This window comes from Nycticebus coucang, chromosome 3, assembly GCF_027406575.1.
Source record: "Nycticebus coucang isolate mNycCou1 chromosome 3, mNycCou1.pri, whole genome shotgun sequence".
In the NCBI taxonomy this organism is placed as follows: Eukaryota; Metazoa; Chordata; class Mammalia; order Primates; family Lorisidae; genus Nycticebus; species Nycticebus coucang.
In genome coordinates this window covers 22,635,855-22,650,391 of record NC_069782.1, presented here as the reverse complement: position 1 = coordinate 22,650,391, position 14,537 = coordinate 22,635,855, and the positions used below count along the sequence as shown (strand labels likewise).

The 14,537-nt window shown below is 36.2% G+C and overlaps 1 protein-coding gene across 5 annotated transcripts in view; it reads right to left on the bottom strand.

Moving 5' to 3' along the window:
* ANKS1B (ankyrin repeat and sterile alpha motif domain containing 1B) overlaps positions 1–14,537 on the bottom strand; it is a 1,177,049-nt gene that overhangs the window by 643,413 nt on the left and 519,099 nt on the right. The gene's annotated exons all lie outside the window — the stretch shown is intronic.

Genomic DNA, 14,537 nt, shown 5'->3' with positions numbered 1-14,537 from the left:
CCCAGGCAATTGTAGCATATCAAAAATACACTACTGGGACCTGATCAAACTAAAAAGCTTCTGCACAGCCAAGAACATAGTAAGTAAAGCAAGCAGACAGCCCTCAGAATGGGAGAAAATATTTGCAGGTTATACCTCCGATAAAGGTCTAATAACCAGAATCCACAGAGAACTCAAACGTATTAGCAAGAAAAGAACACGTTATCTCATCTCAGGGCGGGCAAGGGACTTGAAGAGAAACTTCTCTAAAGAAGACAGACGCACGTTCTACAAACACATGAAAAAAAGCTCATCATCCTTAATCATCAGAGAAATGCAAATCCAAACTACTTTGAGATATCACCTAACCCCAGTAAGAGTAGCCCACATAACAAAATCCTAAAACCAGAGACGTTGGTGTGGATGTGGAGAAAAGGGCACACTTCTACACTCCTGATGGGAATGCACACTAATATGTTCCTTCTGGAGGGATGTTTGGAGAATACTTAGAGACCTAAAAATAGACCTGCCATTCGATCCTATAATTCCTTTACTAGGTTTATACCCAGAAGACCAAAAATCACAATATAACAAAGACATCTATACCAGAATGTTTATTGAAGCCCAATTCATAATTGCTAAGTCATGGAAGAAGCCCAAGTGCCCATTGACCCACAAATGGACTAGCAAATTGTGGTACATGTATACCATGGAATATTATGCAGCCTTAAAGAAAGATGGAGACTTTACCTCTTTCATGTTTACATGGATGGAGCTGGAACATATTCTTCTTAGCAAAGTATCTCAGGAATGGAAGAAAAAGTATCCGATGTACTCAGGCCTACTATGAAGCTAAATTATAGCTTTCACATGAAGGCTATAACCCAACTATATCATAAGACTATGAGGAACGGGCCAAGGAAGGGGAAGGGAGGGGGGAGGTCAGGGTGTAGGGAGGGTAATGGGTGGGGCCACACCTAAGGTGCATCTTAGAATGGGTACAGGCGAAACTTACTAAAGGCAGAATACAAATGTCTACATACAGCAACTAAGAAAATGCCATGAAGGCTATGTTAAACAGTTTGATGAGAATATTTCATATTGTATATGAAACCAGCACATTGTACCCCTTGATTGCTCTAATGTACACAGCTATGATTTAACAATAAAAAAAAAAAAAAGGACTCCATCTCTAAACATAGCCAGGCATTGTGTCAGGCACCTGTAGTCCCAGCTACCAGGGAGGCTGAAGCAATAGAATAACTTGAGCCCAAGAGTTTGAGGTTGCTGTGAGTTATGAAGCCATGGTATTTTACCAAGGGCAACAAAGTTAGACTGTCTCAAAACTAAATAAATAAATAATAATAATAAAAAAGAAAGTGCAGGTAATTTATTATTATAACACATCAACTTAGTAAATAGAATTCAAATTAGTACCCACACAGGACTCAGTTGCTTTTGAAGTGTACAACATCAGAGTTTAACGTCAGGCTTAGTTTCCCATGAAATGTTTGTCCTTGTGGCTACTGAAGCTCAATTTCGCATTCAATGTTCTATCCCCTAGACTCTGCAATAGCAATTAAAAAGGCACAAGCTACGACGCTGGCTCCAGTGAAAACACAGATGTTCCCATAACCCCAGGTTTTGTTTTACTGCATTGTGCTGTGTGGCTTTGTTTCACTACATGGACAGGCAACAGACCAACTACCAACTTTCTATGTTTCCATTCATTAACTTTATAAAGGTCAAGCCAACTGATGTGTAGCAGAGGTATCTAATCCCTTCACTTTGAAATGTTTCTTAAAAATATATTTCCATATCCTGATCACCCACAGTTATAACTGCATTAAAAATACAACTTGTTATAGAATCATGAAAACAGGATTTTTTTTTTGCCCGCACCAATATATTCTATGAATAAATATTTATCTATTATTTATTTATGAATAAATAGGACATACTGAGTATGTCCTAAATTGCAGATGTCATGGGCAGTGCCTGTGGCTCAAAGGAGTAGGGCACCGGCCCCATATACCAGAAGTGGCAGGTTCAAACACAGCCCTGGGCAAAAACTGCAAAAAAAAAAGAAAAATTGCAGATGTCATGGTAAGCACTGCAATAGGAATAGGATAAGTGAGACACGGTCCCTGTTCTCGGTGTGATTGCAGACTCAGGGCGGGAGGAAGAACGGTGCACGAGGAGGGAGAAGAGAAATCCAATGAATATGCTTTAGTTCCGTGCAGTGCAGTGCTGGGACTCCAGTATGCAAAAGCACAGAATTTAAGGGAGCCAAAGGTGGGCCTTTCCTTTAGGGAGAAGATGAGAAAAGGATCCCATAGGCACCTTATTTAGAGCTGAGTTGAAACTTGATGAAGCAGAAGTGGGAGGCAGATGAAAGAGGATGGGGAGAAGGAGAGTTCAAAACTGCAAGTCGTTCAGTGCAGTCACAGTCAGAGCATGGGAGATACTGGTGGGTTAAAGATGAGCTATGGAAAGCTACAGAGGCCACATCATAAAGGGTCTTAAATGCCATCCTAAGGAGTCTGGTCTTCAATCTGAATTTTTAAGAAACCCCTGAATCATTTCCAAGCCACAGGGCTTTGTAATTAGGTTTGCATTGTAATAAACTCACGTTAGCAGTTTAGAGAAAGGATTGGCTATGGTCAGATGAGAGGGAAAGAGACTCGTTAGGAGGATGTGACAGAATTTCAGCCAAGACACAATTTGGTCCTGAAGTAAAACAGTGGCAATGGAATTGGAGATAGCAGATGCTTTTAGGAAATACTAATGCAGTTAGCTCTTTAGGACTTGGCATCTGATTGGCTGTGAAAGTTGATTTTCAGGGAGAATTCTAGAATTACTCACAGATTTCTCACTTGGGTAGATGCTGGAAGGTAAATTTTTGTTGGAAAACAGAAATATATATACCCCTCTACCAGAACTATATAGGGTATATGCTTGTATGCTATAGAGACCTGGTTTAGGTAGACTGCTCCATATATGTTTATGCAAATCTACACAATATGTTCCTTTCTTTCTTTGAGCAGAGTGCTATGATCTTACTCTAGCAAGCTTCAAAGAAAATATCTTGGGTGGAAGCAGACCAGTGGAATTCCAAAGGGAAACCACTGAGCAGTGATCATCTGACCTCATTCTTTTTTGCTTCTTGAGAAGTGTCTACTGGTTATTATTAACCAGCATAAGGAACATTGAGGAGAAAGTACTTGCCCACACGCTCTGAACATCCAAGGTGGTAAAAAATGAAAGTCATCGTATTTTAGTTATGCTGTAAGGTAGGGGTCAGCAAACTAAGGCCTGTGGCCTAAATCTGGCCTTCTTATTTCTGAAAAGCAAATTTTACTGGAACAACTATACCCATTGCCCATTCATTTACTTGGTGTCTAAGGCTGCTTTCACACTTTAATCGTAGAGTTGAGTGGTTGCAACAGAGGCAATATTATCCACCACATCTAAAATATTTACTGTCTGGCCCTTCAGAGAAAACATATGACCACTCTTGTTTCATGGAATCATTTCACACATCAATTCAGCGCTCACTACAACCATCACCATGAATTCCCTTTCTTGGCCTGACTCGCATTTGGGTTTAGCCATGTGACTAATTCTGATCAATTGACAGCTAGAAGATGTGAGCCTTCTTTCCCCCTCTCTTACACTGCAGATGATGTGGTTACAAGATGAAGGAAGGTGATGTAACCCACACTGGGATTCATGAGAAGTTCAAGTAAACCTCCTTTATGTCCAGCCATTTATGCATAGGTCTGGGTGTGTCTGTTGTGTAGTTAGCATTATTTACCCTAAAGTAAATAATGAGATAGTTGAGAGAGGCAAAATGGGTAGGTAGCAGAAGGGCTTCAATCAGAAGGAACATTTATTTCTTCAAATCCAGAGGCAAATGGATAGTGCCTCAAAGCACAAAGGACTGAGACGGAATTAAAGAGAAATCTATGTGAAGGAATGAAATAATAGCAGTAGAAGCAAAGTATAAAGAAAATGGTAGCAATATTAAAAATGGAATTAAAGAGATAGATCTGGGATGTTCATTTATGTTTTATTTTAATAATACTCATTTTTTATCTACTCCAATAGAATTCTGCTCAGTCATTCGGTATACCAAAGAAAAAGTGTTTTTAGAAACTCACTGAAATCACAAAGGGAATTTGCCAAGTTTCAATGTGTAAAAGGAGTTTCAACTGTGTTCCTTGTAGCTCCTCCTTTCTAAAACATCCCCCTCTATGGAGGTCCAGAACTTCTGTCACTGAGTTTTCAAAGGACTTGCTTCTATACAGATTTACTTAACAAAAGTCAGGAAACTACAGCTCAAGGGCCAAATTCAGGCTTCTATTTTTGTAAAGCCTGTGAGCCAAGAGTGGTTTCCATATTTCTTAATTGCTGAGAAGAATAAAAGAATTATAATAGCAGAGATACATGAAAGTTACATGCAATTCACATTTTCCTGGTTATAAACAAAATGTTATTGAGACGCAGCCATGCCCATTCATTTCTGTATTGTCTCTGGCTGCTTTCCTGCTACCATAGCAGAGTTATTATTACTACTGTTATTATTATCACTATTATTATAAACCTTACGAACCATACAGCCTAAACAATTTTACCATTTTAGTCTCTGGATCTTTTCTTTTTTTCTTTATGAAACTGGGTCTTGCTCTGTTTGGGCTGGAGTACAACGGCGTCATCCCAGCTCACTGTAGCCTGGGCGATTCTCTCGCTTCAATTTTCTAAGTAGTTAGAACTATAGTCATCACAGCATGCCCAGGTAATTTTTCTAGTTTTAGTAGAGAAGGGGTCTGTCTCTTTCTCAGGATGGTCTGAAACTCCTGAGCTCAAGCGATCTTCCCACCTTGGCCTCCCAGAGTGCTAGGATTACAGAGTGAGCCACCACACCTGTATGCTATGGCTCTCATTCTTTACAAAAACTTTATGACCCCCACTACAGAGTGATTAGAAATGTCTCTGAGGAGCTGAAATTCAACAGACACAGGAACACCTGTGAAGGAGTCAGGGCCAGCTACACAAAATTATTGGAAATAGTGCAACATGAAAAGGTGGGACCTCTTATTCCAAAAGCAAGGGGGAAAAGTTTTCCTTTTTCCCACGGTCTCTCTCTAGATCAATCAAGGTGTTTTTTACAACTTAACATCTTGCTCCCTTGGGCATGGGAACACTCCCAGGGTAAGGGCAGACCCTAGCAAGCACACATGTTCTGTGGTACTTTAATATCTACATTGAGTCCAAAAGTAATGAATACTTCTATTGAATAAAACTAGAAGAAAAATTAAAGCCTTGCAAGTCTGAGTGCATCTAACCTCAACCCTTCCCAGTCTCAGGGACTCCCTGCTGTGTCAGCAGTTTCTGGGTAGGCCAGAGGCACCAGGGTTGGAGGAGCAAGTGGCCAAGAATCCCACCCAGCAAGGTGGGGATATGGTGGGAGATGGGAACAACAGATAAATTAAGACTCCGAATCTCAGCACATGCTCCATTATCCACAAACTTCACTTCCATAACACATTTCAGCAATAAAATCATTAAGAATTTTAGATGGGGCGGCACCTGTGGTTCAAAGGAGTAGGGTGCCTGTCCCATATGCCGGAGGTGGCGGGTTCGAACCCAGCCCCGGCCAAAAAAAGAAAAAAGAAAGAATTTTAGATGGCTTCCAAAGAGCACTAAACCCCAAGCATGGACCCAGTGAGGCTGTAATGGACTCACATGGGTGAAGCCAGCTCCATCTTGGTTAGAGATTACCGTAAAGGGACCAACATGGGATTTTATTAGAGTCACACACAGGATGGGATGCATTTCTGACACTTATTTCAGATTCTCTTCATCAATCAAAACGTATTATCATAAGAATATTTTCTTGATAGGGGAAGATAAAAGTGAAATACAACATATGTTGATGCAATATTAGGAATTTCATGGCATTACTACCCCCTACATAGATGTGATCCATATATGAATAAAATGAGAATGTGTAATTCCTGGCTAGGAAGAGATTTAGGTAATGCCTGCATTTTCTTCAAAATTTTCTCTGGAGTAAAATCTAAGTTTCAAATATTCACTTTTATGTTTCTTCCTCTGTTATTTTCAAATTACTTTAACTAATGGACATTTAAAAAAAAATCCACTTACTCGGATTTATTTAAGTCGATTTTAAATCATTTGAATTCACTTAATTATAAAAAGATTTCTTTAATCTCCTAATAAAATGTCAGGACCAGAGAGACACACTGATGTGATGTCAGTACAAAGAAAGAGAGGTGCTAGCAAAATCAATGATGATATTAAATTATCTGAGCAAAACTCAGGTTCAGAATGAGTTAGCAGAGAAGAGTGCTGAGGGTCAGAAATTTAGTGGGTGACATCAGTAGATATGTGGACATAGTAGGCATTTTAGACACTGGTCCATGGATAAATTCTATCAATACAGAGCACTGTCCTATCCAATCAGTAGGAATAAAATTAGATGCCTTTTCTAAAAGGGGTGAGTGGAGTAGTAAAAATTGTCAACCAGAACTGTAATATTTACTGTTAGAACCTTAATTAACCTGGGATATGTTATATATATAACTATGGATTAACATATACACACATACATACCCATCTTTTATTTAGAGATATGTTATAAAATTGCTAGTATATTTCTAGTATTTAACATATGTAACTGTATGTGTCAAGTTTGTTAGATGGAGAATTTGCAATATACATTTCTTCATACATTTAGTTTCTTCACAAAAGTTATTGAAACCTCTGTTGGAAACACTAAGATATAGATATGAGAGGGTAATAAAAGTTTTAATTTTTCTTCTAGTTTTATTCAATAAAAGTGTTCATTACTTTTGGACTCAATGTAGATATTCAAGTACTGCAGAACATTTTGACCACCAAACCATGGATTTTGTCCTCATAGAAGCTTTCCCCTATCTTGCAAAAATTGCTTTCTGAATTGGGTACTTCAAATACTTACATGTCAGGACAAGGAGCAGTGGCTCACACCTGTAATCCTAGCACTTGGGACGCCGAGGTGGATGGATTGCCTGAGCTTACAGGTTCAAGACCAGCCTGAGCCAGAGAGAGATCTCATCTCTAAAAATAGCCAGGCATTGTGGCAGGTGCCTATAGTTCTAGCTACTTGGGAGGCTAAGGCAAGAGAATTGCTTAAGCCCAGGAGTTTGAGGTTGCTGTGAGCTGTTACCCGCCACGGCACTCTATTAAGGGTGACAAAGTGAGATTATGTCTCCAAAACAAAAAAAAACTTACACATTAATATTTCAGAGTTGCTTATATCAAATTCAAATGTGTCCAAAATTAAAAGGTGAGACCAGCTTTATTTTTCACATTGACATTCTTTCTAAAAAGTATAATTTTAAATGATTTGTTTCCTTTTCAGAACAGCAGGAAGTAATTATGCAACGGATTGTAGAAGACATGTTCTGAGCAGCCAAATAAGAAGCACATATCATTGTGTGGGTGAAAGAAGAAATTTTTATAAATAAAGGTGCACATTGCTTTTCTTTTTATAAAAAAAAGCTTAATTTTAATTTTTAAAAAAATTTTATTTAATTGTAGATTCACATACAGCTGTAAGAAATAATACAGATAGATCTGTGCCCTTTTTTTCATTTCCTTCAATGGTAATTTCGCACAAAACTAAAACATCACGACAAGGATTAAGAAACAGAATAATTCCATTGCCACAAAGATCCCTCCTGCCCTTCTCTAGCCACACTTTAATTTATTTGTGGCCCCCACCTCGATCTTCACTCCTGGTAACTGCTGATCTGTATCATTTTTATAATTTTAACATCTCAAGCATCATACAGTATAGAACCTTTTAGGACCGGCTTTTCTAACTCAGCGTAATTTTCTGGAGTCATCCAAGCTGTTGCATTTAGCCATAGCTTGCTCCTTTTTATTGCTGGGTAGTATTCAATGGTATGGTTGTTTAACTATTCACCCATTGCAAGACATCTGTTTTCAATTTTCAGCTATTATGAATAATGCTGCTATAAATATATGTGTGCAGGTTTTTGGTGAACATGTTTTCATTTATCTGGGATAAACTCCCAGGAGTGCAAACGCTGGGTGGTATGATACGTTAAATGCTTTTCAGAAACTGCCAAACTGTTTTCCAGGATTGCTGTACCATTTTACATTTCCACCAGCAATGTTGGAGCTTCCCTGTATTCTTGCCAGCATTTAATATTGTCTCTTTTATTTTAGTCATTCTGATAGGTGTACAGTGATATTTCGTTGTGCTTTTAATTTGTATTTCCCTGATGATTAACAGTGCTTAACACCTTTTCATGTGCTTGTCATCTGTATACTCTCTGCAATAAAAGGTGTTTTCATATCTTTTGCCCATTGTCTATTGTTTTTATTGTTTTTATACTGTTGAATTTTGAGATTTCTTGTATACATTCTAGACACTACTACTTTGCCAAATCTGTGATTTAGAAATATTTTTTCAATCTCTAGCTTATGTTTTCATTACTTAACAGTATTTTTCATGAATCAAAAATTTTTAATCTATGAAGAACAATTTATCAACTTTTCTTTTTATAGATTATGTCTTCGGTATTAAGTATAAGAACTCTTTGCCTAGCCCTGGATTCCAAAGATTTTCTTCTTCTTCTTTTTTTTTTTAATTTTTATAGCTTTTACATGTGGCTATTCAGTTTTCCCAGCACCATTTATTGAACAGAGATTCTTCTCCCCAGTGTATGTTTTTTTTCTGTTTTGTCAAAAATCAGATGAGAATATGAGGATGATATCATCTTTGGGTTCTCTGTTCTGATCCACAGTTCTATGTCTCTGTTTTGCTGCCAGTGCCATGCTGTTTTGGTTGCTATAGCCTTGTAGTATAGTTCCCAGTCTGGTAAAGTGACACTTTCTACTTTCTTCTTGTTATATAAGGTTTCATTGGCTATTCAGGGTCTTTTCTGGTTTCAAAGAAAGCTATGAACTATTTTTTTCCAATTCTCTACCATTTGACCCAGCAATCCCACTGCCAGGTATATAACAAAGGAAAAAAGACCATTTTATTAAAGGGACATCTGTACACAAATGCTTATAGCAGCACAACTCATAATCACAAAGACAGGGAAACAATCCAAGTGCCCACCACTACATGAATGGATTAATAAAATGTGGTACATGCATACTCTGGAGTGTGACTCAGTCATAAAGGAAAATGGCGATCTAGTATCTTTTGTGACAACCTGTATGGAAAGGGAGACCATTCTTCTAAGTGAAACTCCATGGAAATGGAGAAACAAATTCTTGTATTCAATGCCAGCTTGGAATTGATACAGCAGCACTTAAATGCACATATGGAGCTAAATCTCAGTGAAAATCAAGCTGCAAGAGAGGGGGAAGAGGAAGTGTGTAAATTTATATTTATTGAATATGGTGCACACTGTCAGGATAGGAGGCATAATTTAACCTTGACTCAATTTGTGCAAAAAACAAAGTACATAAACAAAACATATATACCAGCTGGACGTGGTGGCTCACATCTGTAATCCTAGCACTCTGGGAGTCCAAGGCAGGTGAATTCCTTTGAGCTCAGGAATTGGAGACTAGCCTGAGCAAGAGCAGGACCCTATCTATAAAAACAACTGGATGTTGTGGCAGGAGCCTGTAGTCCCAGTTACTAGGGAGGCTGAGGCAAGAGGATCGCTTGAGCCCAAGAGTTTGAGTTGCTGTGAGCTATGATGCCATGGCAATCTACCAACGGCAACAAAGTGAAACTCTGTCTCAAAAAAAAAAAAAAAAAAAGAAAGAAAGAAAGAAAAAGAAAGAAAAAACCCACATGTACCCCTAATATTTTGAAATAATAAATAAATACATAAAATTTTTGTTGCTTTTCATTTTAAGTAAAGTATCCATTTCAAGTTAATATTTGTATGATGTGAGGCTTAGATTAAGTTTCAATTTTTTGCCTATGTGCATACAGCTGCTCTAGCACCCGTCTGTCATTCCTCCACTGAGTTGCTTTTGCACCTTAGTCAAATATCAGGTAGGTTTATATGAATGAATATATTTAATATATTTCTGGATTTCCCTTCTGTTCTGTTTATCTATGTGTCTCTTTGTTAATAATATCATACAATCTTAAGTACTACATTTATAAAATAAATATTGAAGTTGGATAAACTGATTTTTCTCATTTTTAATTCTTCTCTTTCAAAATTGTTTTAATGATCTTAGTCCCTTTGCATTTCTTTGTAAATATTAGGATAATCTCTTTTTTTTATTTCTAATTAATATGAGGGTCCAACGATTAGGTTACAATGTTTGTGTTTGTTAGGTAAGGTCCCTGTTGTACTTGTGCCCCTCACCCATATATAAATATTTTTTATATCTAGAAAAGAATCTTACTGGGATTTTGATAAGAATTACATTAAACCTGAATATCAATTTGGGGCTAATTGATATCTTTGTTATATTGAGTCTTCTAATCCATGGCAGGCGTGTCTCTTCACTTCTTTAGATATACAAATTCTGTACATGTTAAAGAGAATTTCATGAAGGCACATAATAAAAGTACAAAAAAATCAAATAGAAAAAAATTCTGAAAGTAGCAAGAGATAAGAATCATATCCCATACAAGGGAGTCTCAATACAACTCTGAGCAGATTTAGCTGCAGAAACCCTGCAGGCTAGGAAAGAGTAGGATGATATATTCCAAGTGCTAAAGGAAAATAATTTCCAGCCAAGAATACCTTGGTAAGCTTCCCTTCAGAAACAAGGGGAAAAAATAACTTTCTCAGACAAGCAGAAGCTAGGGGAGTTCATCACCACTAGGACTGGCTTACAGAAATCACTAAAAGGACTTTTTTAAGTAGTATAAAAGTCCACTATTTAATAACATCAAACACACACAAAAGCATCAAACTCAATGGTATAAATATAGTCATATGCAGAAGAATACTCTGGACTGAATGGTGATGTGTAAGCACGTTTATCTCCAATGCAGTAGTTAAAAGACAAATTATTAAAACAACCCTAGCTAAAGTTGGGAGGGGATAGATTACAAAATGAGATAAATTTTAACATGAAAAACAAAATGAGGAAGCAGAGTAAAAGTGTTTAGATTTAAATCTAATTATTTCTTTTCTTTTTGTGTTTGTCATTATAAATGATACTGTATTAATTTCTAGGTCCATGTGCTCCTTGCTAGTTCATGAAAATGCAATTGATTTTTTTTTCTTTTTTTTTTTAGTATTTCAATTCTTTATTTTGGTCTTTCTTAATTTCTTTCTTTTTTTTTTTTTTTATTGTTGGGGACTATTATGACCTGGTGGAACTCATTAGTAGTAGGAAGTTCTTTGTAGATTTCTTGGTATTGAAACATAGACCATCATATCATCTAGAAATAGGAAATTTCATTTCTCCTTTCCAATCTGTAAGCCTTTGGTTTTAGTTTTTCTTTATTTCTCAGGCTAGACCTTCTGGAGTTATGCTAAATGATAGTGGTGAGGACAGTGGGTATTGCTTAGTTCCCAATCTTGGAACTAAGTATTCACATTTTTACCATTAAGTGTAATGTTTACTGTAGATTTTTTGTAGATGGTTTTCATCAAGTTAAGGAAGTTCCCCTCTATTTCTAACTCTTCAGTGAAGTCTTTTTTTTTTTTTTCATTCAAATGAGCATTGAATTTTGTTGAATGCTTTCTCTTCACCACTTAATGTAATTATAAGGATTTCCTTCTTTATTAATTTTCAAATAATGAATCAGTCTTACATCCCTAGAATAAACTTCACTTGATAATGGTATATAATTCTTTTTATGCATTACTTAATTCTCTTTGTGAATGTTTTATTAAGGAATTTTTCATCTCTATTCATGAGGGATATTATTTGTGTTTGCGCATGTGCACTGTCTGGGTTCTCAAATCTGAGGAATATTAGCTTCCTAAAATGAATTGGGAAGTATTCCCTCCTCTTCTGTTTTCAAAATAAGGTTCTTTAGAATCACCATTGATTCTTTAAACATTTGTTATAATTCTCCAGAAAAAACAATGTGGACTTGAGTATTTCTTTTTTAAAAGGATTTTAGATTATAAATTCAGTTTTCTTGGTTGTAGGGCTATTTACATTATCTGTTTCACATCAGGTGAATGGTGGTAGTTTGTTTTAAGAATTGATGTACTTAAGCTAAGTTGTCAAATGTATGTATGTAGAATGGTTTGTAATATTCCTTTCCTATCCTTTTGATGCCTGTAGGTTCTGTAGTGATATTCCAGATTTTATTCCTGAGGTAGGTAATTTTAGTCTTTCTTTTTTTCCTTCCATTTCAGTTCAAGAACAGCAAGAAATAATTATGGAATGATTAACAAAATATATGTTCTGCTAAAATAAGAAGCTCAGATCACTGTGTATGTGAAGAAAATGTTTACAAATAAAGTGTGCATTACCTCTTAAGCTATCAAAGGTCATTATGCTTCTGATTCTTCAGTCATTCCCTTACTAATAATAACATCCATTAAATACATGTAACCTACAGATTTTTTCATGCAAATCCCACAACTCTACATAAGTAATCCTTGCCACATTTTTACACATAGAAAAATTGAAGCTGTTCAAAGGATACAGATCTGATTTTCTGACAGATTTAGAATCCAGTTCTCCCAGTACTTCAAAGACATGAATACACTTCCATTGTACTATGCTTCCTTTTTGCTAAAATGATTTAAAATGGCTTCCTATGCAATAGAAATTACTGGGATTTTTTTAAAGTAATAAAATCATGGTTCAAAAGAATATTTTCCCCAAGGAATTTGTAAAAGCAGTCACCATGAGGGGTGTCACCAAGTAAGAAATAAAATAGTAGGTAGAAGAAACTTAGAGTTTAAACCAGAAAGATGTGACAATGTAACTACTTATAGGGATAAATTTAAGATGACATGAAGGTTTACAAATGACATAACATAGACTTTCCCTTGGAGTAAAATGCAACTAGTATTGTAGTAATTTGTACTATGCTACAATAGGAATATTTTTTTAAAAGATAAGTATTATGATTGATTTTAAGTAACAGTTGTAACTTCTTTTTGCTAAGTAGAAAAAAAATTATCAAAATCCCCATTAAAATAGTTTTCCTTTTCTCTTGGATACATTTCTGACAAAGAAATATTCAAAAAGCTGATAGGAAGGGATATAAGGATACATAGCAAATAATAAAAAAAAAAGTTGAGTAATCAACTTCTAAATAATTAAGAATTGGTTATTTAGATTTACATATAAATTTTGTTTGGATTCCCCTTAAAGAAACAAAATCATTAAATTCTGAAATAGTCCAGTAAAATTCCTTTCTTCATCTTCTGATGAAATGAATTTCTTGAGTGAGCAAAATGAACAAATACTTAATTCATTGGTATCCTAAATTAAAAAGTATCTTTGTGTTCCGTACTAGTTCCTATGGGTAAAACCGATACCCATATGGCAGACAGAAGGGGATTTGGAGCAAGGTAGAACTGACTTCAGATCCTCATGTCCTATTTACGGTTTAGTATTTGCACATGTAAAATGGGGATCATATAACCTCCCCCACAGAATTATTGTCTGGATTAAATGAGACAGTATAAATGAAGCAATATGATCATGCCTAACTTAGAATAAAGCATTGATAAATATTTATTTTCTTCTCTTACTGTAAGATTTACCATAAATAAACCTAACTGAAAGAGGACATTGGTGAAGTAAATTAACACTGTCCTCCAAATAAAAGGCAGAATCACTGAATTAAATGGAGAAAACTCTGGCTGAATCTCCTTGATACATTACAGTTTACAGAGATGAGGGTGGAAGGAAAAGAAGAAATCAGTAGGTCTGTAAGAAAATACAGCACTCAATGGAACACTATTCAGCCATTAAAAAAGATGGAGACTTTACATCTCTGGTATTAATCTGGGTGGAGTTGAAACACATTCTTCCTTAGTAAAGTAACACAAGAATAGAGAAGTAAGAATCCAATGTACTCATTACTAATCTGAAGGCAGTAGACAATCTAATACATGCCTACAGAAAAGAAAAATTCAAATCAATTTGGGGGGCCGAGGAGAAGGAAGGAGTGGGACTGGGGGTGTATGACACACCTCTCAGGGACAGGACACAATTATAAGAGAGACTGTATCTAATATATGCAAACATCATAACCTAATTCTTTGTTCCCTCAAATTAACCTGAAACAATTAAAAAAATAAAGAAATAAGAATAAAGAAAATATAGAACTCAGATGTATTTTATCAGTGTGTGTGACAGCTGTCCTAGAAATTTCAATTATTGCTTTAAGTAGAAACTTTTGGAGGGGAGAGAGGGTCTCTCATGTGAAATAAGTGGCATAGGGCCTCGTGAAACCTCTCCAAACAGCCCATCCATCTCTGATTTGGAGGAATGAGGGCTCAAGGAAATGGGGGACCTCAGAGCTATGGGAAAAGAATACAAAGTACACTGCAATTGATTGTGATGAGCTGTTTTAGAAAGCACAGCATAGCAGTGCCTCTGTGGTCACT